This window comes from Phallusia mammillata, chromosome 1, assembly GCF_965637545.1.
Source record: "Phallusia mammillata chromosome 1, kaPhaMamm4.hap1.1, whole genome shotgun sequence".
NCBI lineage: Eukaryota > Metazoa > Chordata > Ascidiacea > Phlebobranchia > Ascidiidae > Phallusia > Phallusia mammillata.
In genome coordinates this window covers 18,527,934-18,537,323 of record NC_137252.1, presented here as the reverse complement: position 1 = coordinate 18,537,323, position 9,390 = coordinate 18,527,934, and the positions used below count along the sequence as shown (strand labels likewise).

General features: G+C 45.4%; 26 non-coding genes and 9 pseudogenes across 26 annotated transcripts; all 35 read right to left on the bottom strand.

Annotated features, from left to right (window-relative positions):
- Positions 1-1,844: 1,844 nt before the first annotated feature.
- On the bottom strand, positions 1,845-1,963 carry LOC145210666 (5S ribosomal RNA). Its single transcript, XR_013856117.1, has one exon. It is a non-coding gene; the product is annotated as a 5S ribosomal RNA (ribosomal RNA).
- Positions 1,964-2,038: 75 nt separating this feature from the next.
- LOC145210830 (5S ribosomal RNA) lies at positions 2,039-2,157 on the bottom strand (annotated as a pseudogene).
- Positions 2,158-2,219: 62 nt separating this feature from the next.
- Positions 2,220-2,328, bottom strand: LOC145210854 (5S ribosomal RNA; annotated as a pseudogene).
- Positions 2,329-2,579: 251 nt separating this feature from the next.
- On the bottom strand, positions 2,580-2,698 carry LOC145210281 (5S ribosomal RNA). Its single transcript, XR_013855756.1, has one exon. It is a non-coding gene; the product is annotated as a 5S ribosomal RNA (ribosomal RNA).
- Positions 2,699-2,773: 75 nt separating this feature from the next.
- Positions 2,774-2,892, bottom strand: LOC145209743 (5S ribosomal RNA). Its single transcript, XR_013855254.1, has one exon. It is a non-coding gene; the product is annotated as a 5S ribosomal RNA (ribosomal RNA).
- A 75-nt stretch (positions 2,893-2,967) lies between these two features.
- On the bottom strand, positions 2,968-3,086 carry LOC145210816 (5S ribosomal RNA; annotated as a pseudogene).
- Positions 3,087-3,161: 75 nt separating this feature from the next.
- LOC145210267 (5S ribosomal RNA) lies at positions 3,162-3,280 on the bottom strand. Its single transcript, XR_013855742.1, has one exon. It is a non-coding gene; the product is annotated as a 5S ribosomal RNA (ribosomal RNA).
- A 72-nt stretch (positions 3,281-3,352) lies between these two features.
- LOC145210001 (5S ribosomal RNA) lies at positions 3,353-3,471 on the bottom strand. Its single transcript, XR_013855494.1, has one exon. It is a non-coding gene; the product is annotated as a 5S ribosomal RNA (ribosomal RNA).
- A 75-nt stretch (positions 3,472-3,546) lies between these two features.
- On the bottom strand, positions 3,547-3,665 carry LOC145210567 (5S ribosomal RNA). Its single transcript, XR_013856025.1, has one exon. It is a non-coding gene; the product is annotated as a 5S ribosomal RNA (ribosomal RNA).
- A 75-nt stretch (positions 3,666-3,740) lies between these two features.
- LOC145210953 (5S ribosomal RNA) lies at positions 3,741-3,859 on the bottom strand. Its single transcript, XR_013856277.1, has one exon. It is a non-coding gene; the product is annotated as a 5S ribosomal RNA (ribosomal RNA).
- A 75-nt stretch (positions 3,860-3,934) lies between these two features.
- Positions 3,935-4,053, bottom strand: LOC145210274 (5S ribosomal RNA). Its single transcript, XR_013855749.1, has one exon. It is a non-coding gene; the product is annotated as a 5S ribosomal RNA (ribosomal RNA).
- Positions 4,054-4,128: 75 nt separating this feature from the next.
- Positions 4,129-4,247, bottom strand: LOC145210836 (5S ribosomal RNA; annotated as a pseudogene).
- Positions 4,248-4,322: 75 nt separating this feature from the next.
- Positions 4,323-4,441, bottom strand: LOC145210211 (5S ribosomal RNA). The gene has a single exon (XR_013855690.1). It is a non-coding gene; the product is annotated as a 5S ribosomal RNA (ribosomal RNA).
- A 62-nt stretch (positions 4,442-4,503) lies between these two features.
- Positions 4,504-4,612, bottom strand: LOC145210906 (5S ribosomal RNA; annotated as a pseudogene).
- Positions 4,613-4,861: 249 nt separating this feature from the next.
- LOC145210273 (5S ribosomal RNA) lies at positions 4,862-4,980 on the bottom strand. Its single transcript, XR_013855748.1, has one exon. It is a non-coding gene; the product is annotated as a 5S ribosomal RNA (ribosomal RNA).
- A 75-nt stretch (positions 4,981-5,055) lies between these two features.
- LOC145210835 (5S ribosomal RNA) lies at positions 5,056-5,174 on the bottom strand (annotated as a pseudogene).
- A 75-nt stretch (positions 5,175-5,249) lies between these two features.
- On the bottom strand, positions 5,250-5,368 carry LOC145210209 (5S ribosomal RNA). Its single transcript, XR_013855688.1, has one exon. It is a non-coding gene; the product is annotated as a 5S ribosomal RNA (ribosomal RNA).
- A 62-nt stretch (positions 5,369-5,430) lies between these two features.
- On the bottom strand, positions 5,431-5,539 carry LOC145210905 (5S ribosomal RNA; annotated as a pseudogene).
- A 75-nt stretch (positions 5,540-5,614) lies between these two features.
- On the bottom strand, positions 5,615-5,733 carry LOC145209950 (5S ribosomal RNA). Its single transcript, XR_013855446.1, has one exon. It is a non-coding gene; the product is annotated as a 5S ribosomal RNA (ribosomal RNA).
- A 75-nt stretch (positions 5,734-5,808) lies between these two features.
- LOC145210788 (5S ribosomal RNA) lies at positions 5,809-5,927 on the bottom strand. The gene has a single exon (XR_013856231.1). It is a non-coding gene; the product is annotated as a 5S ribosomal RNA (ribosomal RNA).
- A 272-nt stretch (positions 5,928-6,199) lies between these two features.
- LOC145210178 (5S ribosomal RNA) lies at positions 6,200-6,318 on the bottom strand. The gene has a single exon (XR_013855659.1). It is a non-coding gene; the product is annotated as a 5S ribosomal RNA (ribosomal RNA).
- A 75-nt stretch (positions 6,319-6,393) lies between these two features.
- LOC145210722 (5S ribosomal RNA) lies at positions 6,394-6,512 on the bottom strand. Its single transcript, XR_013856169.1, has one exon. It is a non-coding gene; the product is annotated as a 5S ribosomal RNA (ribosomal RNA).
- Positions 6,513-6,587: 75 nt separating this feature from the next.
- LOC145210890 (5S ribosomal RNA) lies at positions 6,588-6,711 on the bottom strand (annotated as a pseudogene).
- A 75-nt stretch (positions 6,712-6,786) lies between these two features.
- LOC145210787 (5S ribosomal RNA) lies at positions 6,787-6,905 on the bottom strand. The gene has a single exon (XR_013856230.1). It is a non-coding gene; the product is annotated as a 5S ribosomal RNA (ribosomal RNA).
- A 75-nt stretch (positions 6,906-6,980) lies between these two features.
- Positions 6,981-7,099, bottom strand: LOC145209742 (5S ribosomal RNA). Its single transcript, XR_013855253.1, has one exon. It is a non-coding gene; the product is annotated as a 5S ribosomal RNA (ribosomal RNA).
- Positions 7,100-7,174: 75 nt separating this feature from the next.
- LOC145209941 (5S ribosomal RNA) lies at positions 7,175-7,293 on the bottom strand. Its single transcript, XR_013855438.1, has one exon. It is a non-coding gene; the product is annotated as a 5S ribosomal RNA (ribosomal RNA).
- A 75-nt stretch (positions 7,294-7,368) lies between these two features.
- On the bottom strand, positions 7,369-7,487 carry LOC145209678 (5S ribosomal RNA). The gene has a single exon (XR_013855193.1). It is a non-coding gene; the product is annotated as a 5S ribosomal RNA (ribosomal RNA).
- Positions 7,488-7,738: 251 nt separating this feature from the next.
- LOC145210218 (5S ribosomal RNA) lies at positions 7,739-7,857 on the bottom strand. The gene has a single exon (XR_013855696.1). It is a non-coding gene; the product is annotated as a 5S ribosomal RNA (ribosomal RNA).
- A 75-nt stretch (positions 7,858-7,932) lies between these two features.
- On the bottom strand, positions 7,933-8,051 carry LOC145210798 (5S ribosomal RNA). Its single transcript, XR_013856241.1, has one exon. It is a non-coding gene; the product is annotated as a 5S ribosomal RNA (ribosomal RNA).
- Positions 8,052-8,302: 251 nt separating this feature from the next.
- LOC145210191 (5S ribosomal RNA) lies at positions 8,303-8,421 on the bottom strand. Its single transcript, XR_013855671.1, has one exon. It is a non-coding gene; the product is annotated as a 5S ribosomal RNA (ribosomal RNA).
- A 75-nt stretch (positions 8,422-8,496) lies between these two features.
- LOC145210759 (5S ribosomal RNA) lies at positions 8,497-8,615 on the bottom strand. Its single transcript, XR_013856204.1, has one exon. It is a non-coding gene; the product is annotated as a 5S ribosomal RNA (ribosomal RNA).
- A 75-nt stretch (positions 8,616-8,690) lies between these two features.
- Positions 8,691-8,809, bottom strand: LOC145210208 (5S ribosomal RNA). The gene has a single exon (XR_013855687.1). It is a non-coding gene; the product is annotated as a 5S ribosomal RNA (ribosomal RNA).
- Positions 8,810-8,871: 62 nt separating this feature from the next.
- On the bottom strand, positions 8,872-8,980 carry LOC145210904 (5S ribosomal RNA; annotated as a pseudogene).
- Positions 8,981-9,055: 75 nt separating this feature from the next.
- Positions 9,056-9,174, bottom strand: LOC145209948 (5S ribosomal RNA). The gene has a single exon (XR_013855444.1). It is a non-coding gene; the product is annotated as a 5S ribosomal RNA (ribosomal RNA).
- Positions 9,175-9,249: 75 nt separating this feature from the next.
- Positions 9,250-9,368, bottom strand: LOC145210279 (5S ribosomal RNA). Its single transcript, XR_013855754.1, has one exon. It is a non-coding gene; the product is annotated as a 5S ribosomal RNA (ribosomal RNA).
- Positions 9,369-9,390: the final 22 nt, after the last annotated feature.

Sequence of the window (9,390 nt, the reverse complement as noted above, 5' to 3'; positions counted from 1 at the left end):
ACCTGAGTCGCAAAAGTATTAAAAATACTGAAATTTCGTCAACGTATCAAAAAATCTTTGGCTAAACCACCAAATCTTTCTATATGCGACCATACCCATACTGCTCCTCAACCAGATTTTAGGCACGTTGGTGTGTCAGAAATGCCACATAAACTTCCAACATAACATCCAATGTCGTTGGACTCTCGAATTTATAGTTTTCAGCAACTACGTTATGTTATTGCTCTTAGGACTAGACTACTAGAGCCTAAAATGCTATAATGAAACAGCCACATAACCTTTTGACAGGCATATTGGCCTTTAAATTGTTTTTGGTTGCTTAAAATTTCTTTTATTTTCTACAAAGTCAATGTTTCTTGACCGAAAGTAAATTCAATGCTTCGGGGCTAAAAAAAAATTTAAAAAAAGAAAAAGGTTTTGTTAAGTTCGCGGAATGCTGGAGCGTTAAAGGAAAATCTGATAAATTTTACATTTCAAATCTGTCATGGGGTAAAACCGTTTCCAACCAAGGCACAGAACAGGCAACGGGCTTAGTTTAAATAACACTCAAACTTATAACTCGCTGCTGCTCCATTTTTAGCAGGCCAGTGACAAAGTCAAAGCCGTGGCGACACAGCAACAACGTCATTATGACGAATTGATGTTCGAAACAAACAACTCGCCCGCGGTGGGATGAATGCTATACCTAAATTCCATGTTTCGGACGCTTCAGTATATTTTCTAGCACCACGGCATATGCTAAAGTGGGCGATCGCCACATTCGCTTTCTTCTCATTCGAACACTGGTTTGTGTGAAGCTAATGCTTAATTCGACACTGGTTTGTGTGAAGCTAATGCCTAATTTTGTTGGTTAGTACAGGGGTCGGCAACCTTTTTTGCACTGCGGACCGTTTTTGAAACTGAAATTTTATCGCGCACAAATTAGTTTATAATCTCCAGAAAGCATGGGCGAAATGTTTCAAAACACCTGACCTGAAAACGAAAGCGGCCCGGTAACAAACTCTCGCGGACCGGTACCCGCGGTTGCCGACCACCGGGTTAGTAGGCTACACCTGCAAAGTTCCGTAAATGTTGGAGGCCTAATTTACCAGTTAATTTACTGAGTTTATGTTATCCATAATTAGTCAATAGGGAACGCAGAAGTGCTGCTGTCAGTTATTACTGATACTTGAAACAAGCGTAGCGCATTATGCCCTTCTCAACATTCTATTCCAGTCGTGCACTCCTCAGAATTCATATTTATACAGCCGTGTGATTAATTTTTCGACTAAGCGGACTATCGAGCATGTAACGACCCTGACATGAAAGCTAGAAAAACACAATTGATCAAATTGAATTTAGGTGGTCACCTATCTAAGTACTGACCAAGCCCGATGTTGCTAAACCTTGAGATCGAACGAGATCGCATGCTTTCAAACCTGGTGGGGGCGTAGTCCACAAAGTCTATTCAAACTTTGATTCATGATACGACCTCAGATTGTGGAGCACTGTTACGCCATATTATGACATAACACGGTATATCAGTCGAAGGAACATTTGAAAAGAGCAACAAAAACTTGGTCACACAAATAGCCACAAAAGTCATTACCACTACAACCCTCATCCCTTTATATTCGGTCATGTAGTTAAAGCGCATTTGTACAATCAGCATCTATAGGTGAATGGCCTCTTGTTTTTAAAGTAAACGTGTTTAACACGCCGTTTTGTAAGATTTGGTTTGCATTCAATGTTTTATATTTCGCAAGAACTGCTAACTTAGCCGCAATATCCAGAACGCCAATCCAAATTCAAACTTTGATCGATACAACCTCGGATTGTGGAGCACTAAAAACAAAACAAAAAAGTGACTACAACACTTGGTATTCCTAGGCGGTCACCCATCCAAGTACTGACCAAGGCCGAGGTTGCATAACTTCCGAGATCGAACGAGATCGGGTGCTTTCAACCTGGTGTGGTTGTAGTCCAGACCGTCAAGGCAAATTGAAACTTTGAGTGATACGCCCTCGGATTGTGGAGCACTAAAAACAAAACAAAAAAGTGACTACAACAATTGGTAGTCGTAGGCGGTCACCCATCCAAGTACTGACCAAGCCCAAGGTTGCTTAACTTCCGAGATCAAACGAGATCGGTTGCTTTCAACCTGGTGTGGTTGTAGTCCAGAGCGTCAAGGCAAATTCAAACTTTGAGTGATACGACCTCGGAATGTGGAGCACTAACAGTGAATACAACACTTGGTATTCCTAGGCGGTCACCCATCCAAGTATTGACCAAGCCCGAGGTTGCTTAACTTCCGAGATCGGGTGCTTTCAACCCGGTGTGGTCGTAGTCCACAACGTCAATGCAAATTGAAACTATGAGCGATACGACATTGGATTGTGGAGCACTAAAAACAAAACAAAAAAGTGACTACAACACTTGGTATTCCTAGGCGGTCACCCATCCAAGTACTGACCAAGCCCGAGGTTGCTTAACTTCCGAGATCGGGTGCTTTCAATCTGGTGTACCACAACGTCAATGCAAATTGAAACTTTGGGCGATACGACCTCGGATTGTGGAGCACTAAAAACAAAACAAAAAAGTGACTACAACACTTGGTATTCCTAGGCGGTCACCCATCCAAGTACTGACCAAGCCCGAGGATGCTTAACTTCCGAGATCGAACGAGATCGGGTGCTTTCAACCTGGTGTGGTCGTAGTTAAGAAACTGTCTGCAAATTCAAAGTTTGATCGATACGACCTCGGATTGTGGAGCACTAAAAACAAAACGAAAAAGTGACTACAACACTTGGTATTCCTAGGCGGTCACCCATCCAAGTACTGATCAAGCCCGAGGTTGCTTAACTTCCGAGATCGAACGAGATCGGGTGCTTTCAACCTGGTGTGGTCGTAGTCCACAACGTCAATGCAAATTCAAACTTTGAGCGATACGACCTCGGATTGTGGAGCACTAAAAACGAAACAAAAAACTGACTACAACACTTGGTATTCCTGGGCGGTCACCCATCCAAGTACTGACCAAGCCCGAGGTTGCTCAACTTAAGAGATCGAACGAGATCGGGTGCTTTCAACCTGGTGTGGTCGTAGTCCACAACGTCAATGCAAATTGAAACTTTGAGCGATACGCCCTCGGATTGTGGAGCACTAAAAACGAAACGAAAAAGTGACTACAACACTTGTTATTCCTAGGCGGTCACCCATCCAAGTACTGACCAAGCCCGAGGTTGCTTAACTTCCGAGATCGAACGAGATCGGGTGCTTTCAACCTGGCGTGGTCGTAGTCCACAACGTTAATGCAAATTCAAAGTTTGATCGATACGACCTCGGATTGTGGAGCACTAAAAAAACAAAAATGTGACTACAACACTTGGTATTCCTAGGCGGTCACCCATCCAAGTACTGACCAAGCCCGAGGTTGCTTAACTTCCGAGATCGAACGAGATCGGGTGCTTTCAACCTGGTGTGGTCGTAGTTAAGAAACTGTCTGCAAATTCAAACTTTGATCGATACGACCTCGGATTGTGGAGCACTAAAAACAAAACGAAAAAGTGACTACAACACTTGGCATTCCTAGGCGGTCACCCATCCAAGCACTGACCAAGCCCGAGGTTGCTTAACTGCCGAGATCGAACGAGATCGGGTGCTTTCAACCTGGTGTGGTCGTAGTCCAGAACGTCAATGCAAATTCAAAGTTTGAGCGATACGCCCTCGGATTGTGAAGCACTAAAAACAAAACAAAAAAGAGACTACAACACTTGGTATTCCTAGGCGGTCACCCATCCAAGTACTGACCAAGCCCGAGGTTGCTTAACTTCCGAGATCGAACGAGATCGGGTGCTTTCAACCTGGTGTGGTCGTAGTCCAGAACCTCAATGCAAATTCAAACTTTGGGCGATACGACCTCGGATTGTGGAGCACTAAAAACAAAACAAAAAAGTGACTACAACACTTGGTATTCCTAGGCGGTCACCCATCCAAGTACTGAACAAGCCCGAGGTTGCTTAACTTCCGAGATCGAACGAGATCGGGTGCTTTCAACCTGGTGTGGTCGTAGTTAAGAACCTGTCTGCAAATTCAAACTTTGATCGATACGACCTCGGATTGTGGAGCACTAAAAACAAAACAAAATACTGATTACAACACTTGGCATTCCTAGGCGGTCACCCATCCAAGCACTGACCAAGCCCGAGGTTGCTTAACTGCCGAGATCGAACGAGATTGGGTGCTTTCAACCTGGTGTGGTCGTAGTACACAACGTCAATGCAAATTCAAAGTTTGGGCGATACGCCCTCGGATTGTGAAGCACTAAAAACAAAACAAAAAAGAGACTACAACACTTGGTATTCCTAGGCGGTCACCCATCCAAGTACTGACCAAGCCCGAGGTTGCTTAACTTCCGAGATCAAACGAGATCGGTTGCTTTCAACCTGGTGTGGTTGTAGTCCAGACCGTCAAGGCAAATTCAAACTTTGAGTGATACGACCTCGGAATGTGGAGCACTAACAGTGAATACAACACTTGGTATTCCTAGGCGGTCACCCATCCAAGTATTGACCAAGCCCGAGGTTGCTTAACTTCCGAGATCGGGTGCTTTCAACACGGTGTGGTCGTAGTCCACAACGTCAATGCAAATTGAAACTATGAGCGATACGACATTGGATTGTGGAGCACTAAAAACAAAACAAAAAAGAGACTACAGTCACCCATCCAAGTACTGACCAAGCCCGAGGTTGCTTAACTTCCGAGATCGAACGAGATCGGGTGCTTTCAACCTGGTGTGGTCGTAGTCCAGAACCTCAATGCAAATTCAAACTTTGGGCGATACGACCTCGGATTGTGGAGCACTAAAAACAAAACAAAAAAGTGACTACAACACTTGGTATTCCTAGGCGGTCACCCATCCAAGTACTGAACAAGCCCGAGGTTGCTTAACTTCCGAGATCGAACGAGATCGGGTGCTTTCAACCTGGTGTGGTCGTAGTTAAGAACCTGTCTGCAAATTCAAACTTTGATCGATACGACCTCGGATTGTGGAGCACTAAAAACAAAACAAAATACTGATTACAACACTTGGCATTCCTAGGCGGTCACCCATCCAAGCACTGACCAAGCCCGAGGTTGCTTAACTGCCGAGATCGAACGAGATTGGGTGCTTTCAACCTGGTGTGGTCGTAGTACACAACGTCAATGCAAATTCAAAGTTTGGGCGATACGCCCTCGGATTGTGAAGCACTAAAAACAAAACAAAAAAGAGACTACAACACTTGGTATTCCTAGGCGGTCACCCATCCAAGTACTGACCAAGCCCGAGGTTGCTTAACTTCCGAGATCAAACGAGATCGGTTGCTTTCAACCTGGTGTGGTTGTAGTCCAGACCGTCAAGGCAAATTCAAACTTTGAGTGATACGACCTCGGAATGTGGAGCACTAACAGTGAATACAACACTTGGTATTCCTAGGCGGTCACCCATCCAAGTATTGACCAAGCCCGAGGTTGCTTAACTTCCGAGATCGGGTGCTTTCAACACGGTGTGGTCGTAGTCCACAACGTCAATGCAAATTGAAACTATGAGCGATACGACATTGGATTGTGGAGCACTAAAAACAAAACAAAAAAGAGACTACAACACTTGGTATTCCTAGGCGGTCACCCATCCAAGTACTGACCAAGCCCGAGGATGCTTAACTTCCGAGATCAAACGAGATCGGGTGCTTTCAACCTGGTGTGGTCGTAGTCCACAACGTCAATGCAAATTCAAACTTTGAGCGATACGCCCTCGGATTGTGGAGCACTAAAAACAAAACAAAAAAGTGACTACAACACTTGGTATTCCTAGGCGGTCACCCATCCAAGTACTGACCAAGCCCGAGGTTGCTCAACTTGAGAGATCGAACGAGATCGGGTGCTTTCAACCTGGTGTGGTCGTAGTCCACAACGTCAATGCAAATTGAAACTTTGAGCGATACGCCCTCGGATTGTGGAGCACTAAAGAAAACAAACAAAAAAAGTGACCACAACACGTGGTATTCCTAGGCGGACACAAATCCAAGTAATGACCAAGCCTAAGGTTGCGTAACTTCCGAGATCGAACGAGATCGGGTGCCTTCCACCTGGTGTGGTCGTAATCCACAACGTCAATGCAAATTCAAACTTTGAGCGATACGACCTCGGATTGTGGAGCACTAAAAACAAAACAAAAAAGTGACTACAACACTTGGTATTCCTAGGCGGTCACCCATCCAAGTACTGACCAAGCCCGAGGTTGCTTAACTTCCGAGATCGAACGAGATCGGGTGCTTTCAACCTGGTGTGGTTGTAGTGCAGACCGTCAAGGCAAATTCAAACTTTGAGTGATACGACCTCGGATTGTGGAGCACTAAAAACAAAACAAAAAAGTGACTACAACAATTGGTATTCGTAGGCGGTCACCCATCCAAGTACTGACCAAGCCCGAGGTTGCTTAACTTCCGAGATCGAACGAGATCGGGTGCTTTCAATCTGGTGTGGTCGTAGTCCACAACGTCAATGCAAATTGAAACTATGAGCGATACGACCTCGGATTGTGGAGCACTAAAAACAAAACAAAAAAGAGACTACAACACTTGGTATTCCTAGGCGGTCACCCAACCTATCCAAGTACTGACCAAGCCAGAGGATGCATAACTTCCGAGATCGAACGAGATCGGGTGCTTTCAACCTGGTGTGGTCGTAGTTGAGAAACTGTCTGCAAATTCAAACTTTGATCGATACGACCTCGGATTGTGGAGCACTAAAAACAAAACGAAAAAGTGACTACAACACTTGGTATTCCTAGGCGGTCACCCATCCAAGTACTGACCAAGCCCGAGGTTGCTCAACTTGAGAGATCGAACGAGATCGGGTGCTTTCAACCTGGTGTGGTCGTAGTCCACAACGTCAATGCAAATTCAAACTTTGAGCGATACGCCCTCGGATTGTGGAGCACTAAAAACAAAACAAAAAAGTGACTACAACACTTGGTATTCCTAGGCGGTCACCCATCCAAGTACTGATCAAGCCCGAGGTTGCTTAACTTCCGAGATCGAACGAGATCGGGTGCTTTCAACCTGGTGTGGTCGTAGTCCACAACGTCAATGCAAATTCAAACTTTGGGCGATACGACCTCGGATTGTGGAGCACTAAAAACGAAACAAAAAAGTGACTACAACACTTGGTATTCCTAGGCGGTCACCCATCCAAGTACTGACCAAGCCCGAGGATGCTTAACTTCCGAGATCGAACGAGATCGGGTGCTTTCAACCTGGTGTGGTCGTAGTCCACAACGTCAATGCAAATTGAAACTTTGAGCGATACGCCCTCGGATTGTGGAGCACTAAAAACGAAACGAAAAAGTGACTACAACACTTGGTATTCCTAGGCGGTCACCCATCCAAGTACTGACCAAGCCCGAGGTTGCTTAACTTCCGAGATCGAACGAGATCGGGTGCTTTCAACCTGGTGTGGTCGTAGTCCAGAACCTCAATGCAAATTCAAACTTTGGGCGATACGACCTCGGATTGTGGAGCACTAAAAACAAAACAAAAAAGTGACTACAACACTTGGTATTCCTAGGCGGTCACCCATCCAAGTACTGACCAAGCCCGAGGTTGCTTAACTTCCGAGATCGGGTGCTTTCAATCTGGTGTACCACAACGTCAATGCAAATTGAAACTTTGAGCGATACGACCTCGGATTGTGAAGCACTAAAACCAAAACAAAAAAGAGACTACAACACTTGGTATTCCTAGGCGGTCACCCATCCAAGTACTGACCAAGCCCGAGGATGCTTAACTTCCGAGATCGAACGAGATCGGGTGCTTTCAACCTGGTGTGGTCGTAGTTAAGAAACTGTCTGCAAATTCAAACTTTGATCGATACGACCTCGGATTGTGGAGCACTAAAAACAAAACGAAAAAGTGACTACAACACTTGGTATTCCTAGGCGGTCACCCATCCAAGTACTGACCAAGCCCGAGGTTGCTCAACTTGAGAGATCGAACGAGATCGGGTGCTTTCAACCCGGTGTGGTCGTAGTCCACAACGTCAATGCAAATTGAAACTATGAGCGATACGACATTGGATTGTGGAGCACTAAAAACAAAACAAAAAAGTGACTACAACACTTGGTATTCCTAGGCGGTCACCCATCCAAGTACTGACCAAGCCCGAGGTTGCTTAACTTCCGAGATCGGGTGCTTTCAATCTGGTGTACCACAACGTCAATGCAAATTGAAACTTTGAGCGATACGACCTCGGATTGTGAAGCACTAAAACCAAAACAAAAAAGAGACTACAACACTTGGTATTCCTAGGCGGTCACCCATCCAAGTACTGACCAAGCCCGAGGATGCTTAACTTCCGAGATCGAACGAGATCGGGTGCTTTCAACCTGGTGTGGTCGTAGTACACAACGTCAATGCAAATTCAAAGTTTGGGCGATACGCCCTCGGATTGTGAAGCACTAAAAACAAAACAAAAAAGAGACTACAACACTTGGTATTCCTAGGCGGTCACCCATCCAAGCACTGACCAAGCCCGAGGTTGCTTAACTGCCGAGATCGAACGAGATTGGGTGCTTTCAACCTGGTGTGGTCGTAGTACACAACGTCAATGCAAATTCAAAGTTTGGGCGATACGCCCTCGGATTGTGAAGCACTAAAAACAAAACAAAAAAGAGACTACAACACTTGGTATTCCTAGGCGGTCACCCATCCAAGTACTGACCAAGCCCGAGGTTGCTTAACTTCCGAGATCAAACGAGATCGGTTGCTTTCAACCTGGTGTGGTTGTAGTCCAGACCGTCAAGGCAAATTCAAACTTTGAGTGATACGACCTCGGAATGTGGAGCACTAACAGTGAATACAACACTTGGTATTCCTAGGCGGTCACCCATCCAAGTATTGACCAAGCCCGAGGTTGCTTAACTTCCGAGATCGGGTGCTTTCAACACGGTGTGGTCGTAGTCCACAACGTCAATGCAAATTGAAACTATGAGCGATACGACATTGGATTGTGGAGCACTAAAAACAAAACAAAAAAGAGACTACAACACTTGGTATTCCTAGGCGGTCACCCATCCAAGTACTGACCAAGCCCGAGGATGCTTAACTTCCGAGATCAAACGAGATCGGGTGCTTTCAACCTGGTGTGGTCGTAGTCCACAACGTCAATGCAAATTCAAACTTTGAGCGATACGCCCTCGGATTGTGGAGCACTAAAAACAAAACAAAAAAGTGACTACAACACTTGGTATTCCTAGGCGGTCACCCATCCAAGTACTGACCAAGCCCGAGGTTGCTTAACTTCCGAGATCAAACGAGATCGGTTGCTTTCAACCTGGTGTGGTTGTAGTCCAGACCGTCAAGGCAAATTCAA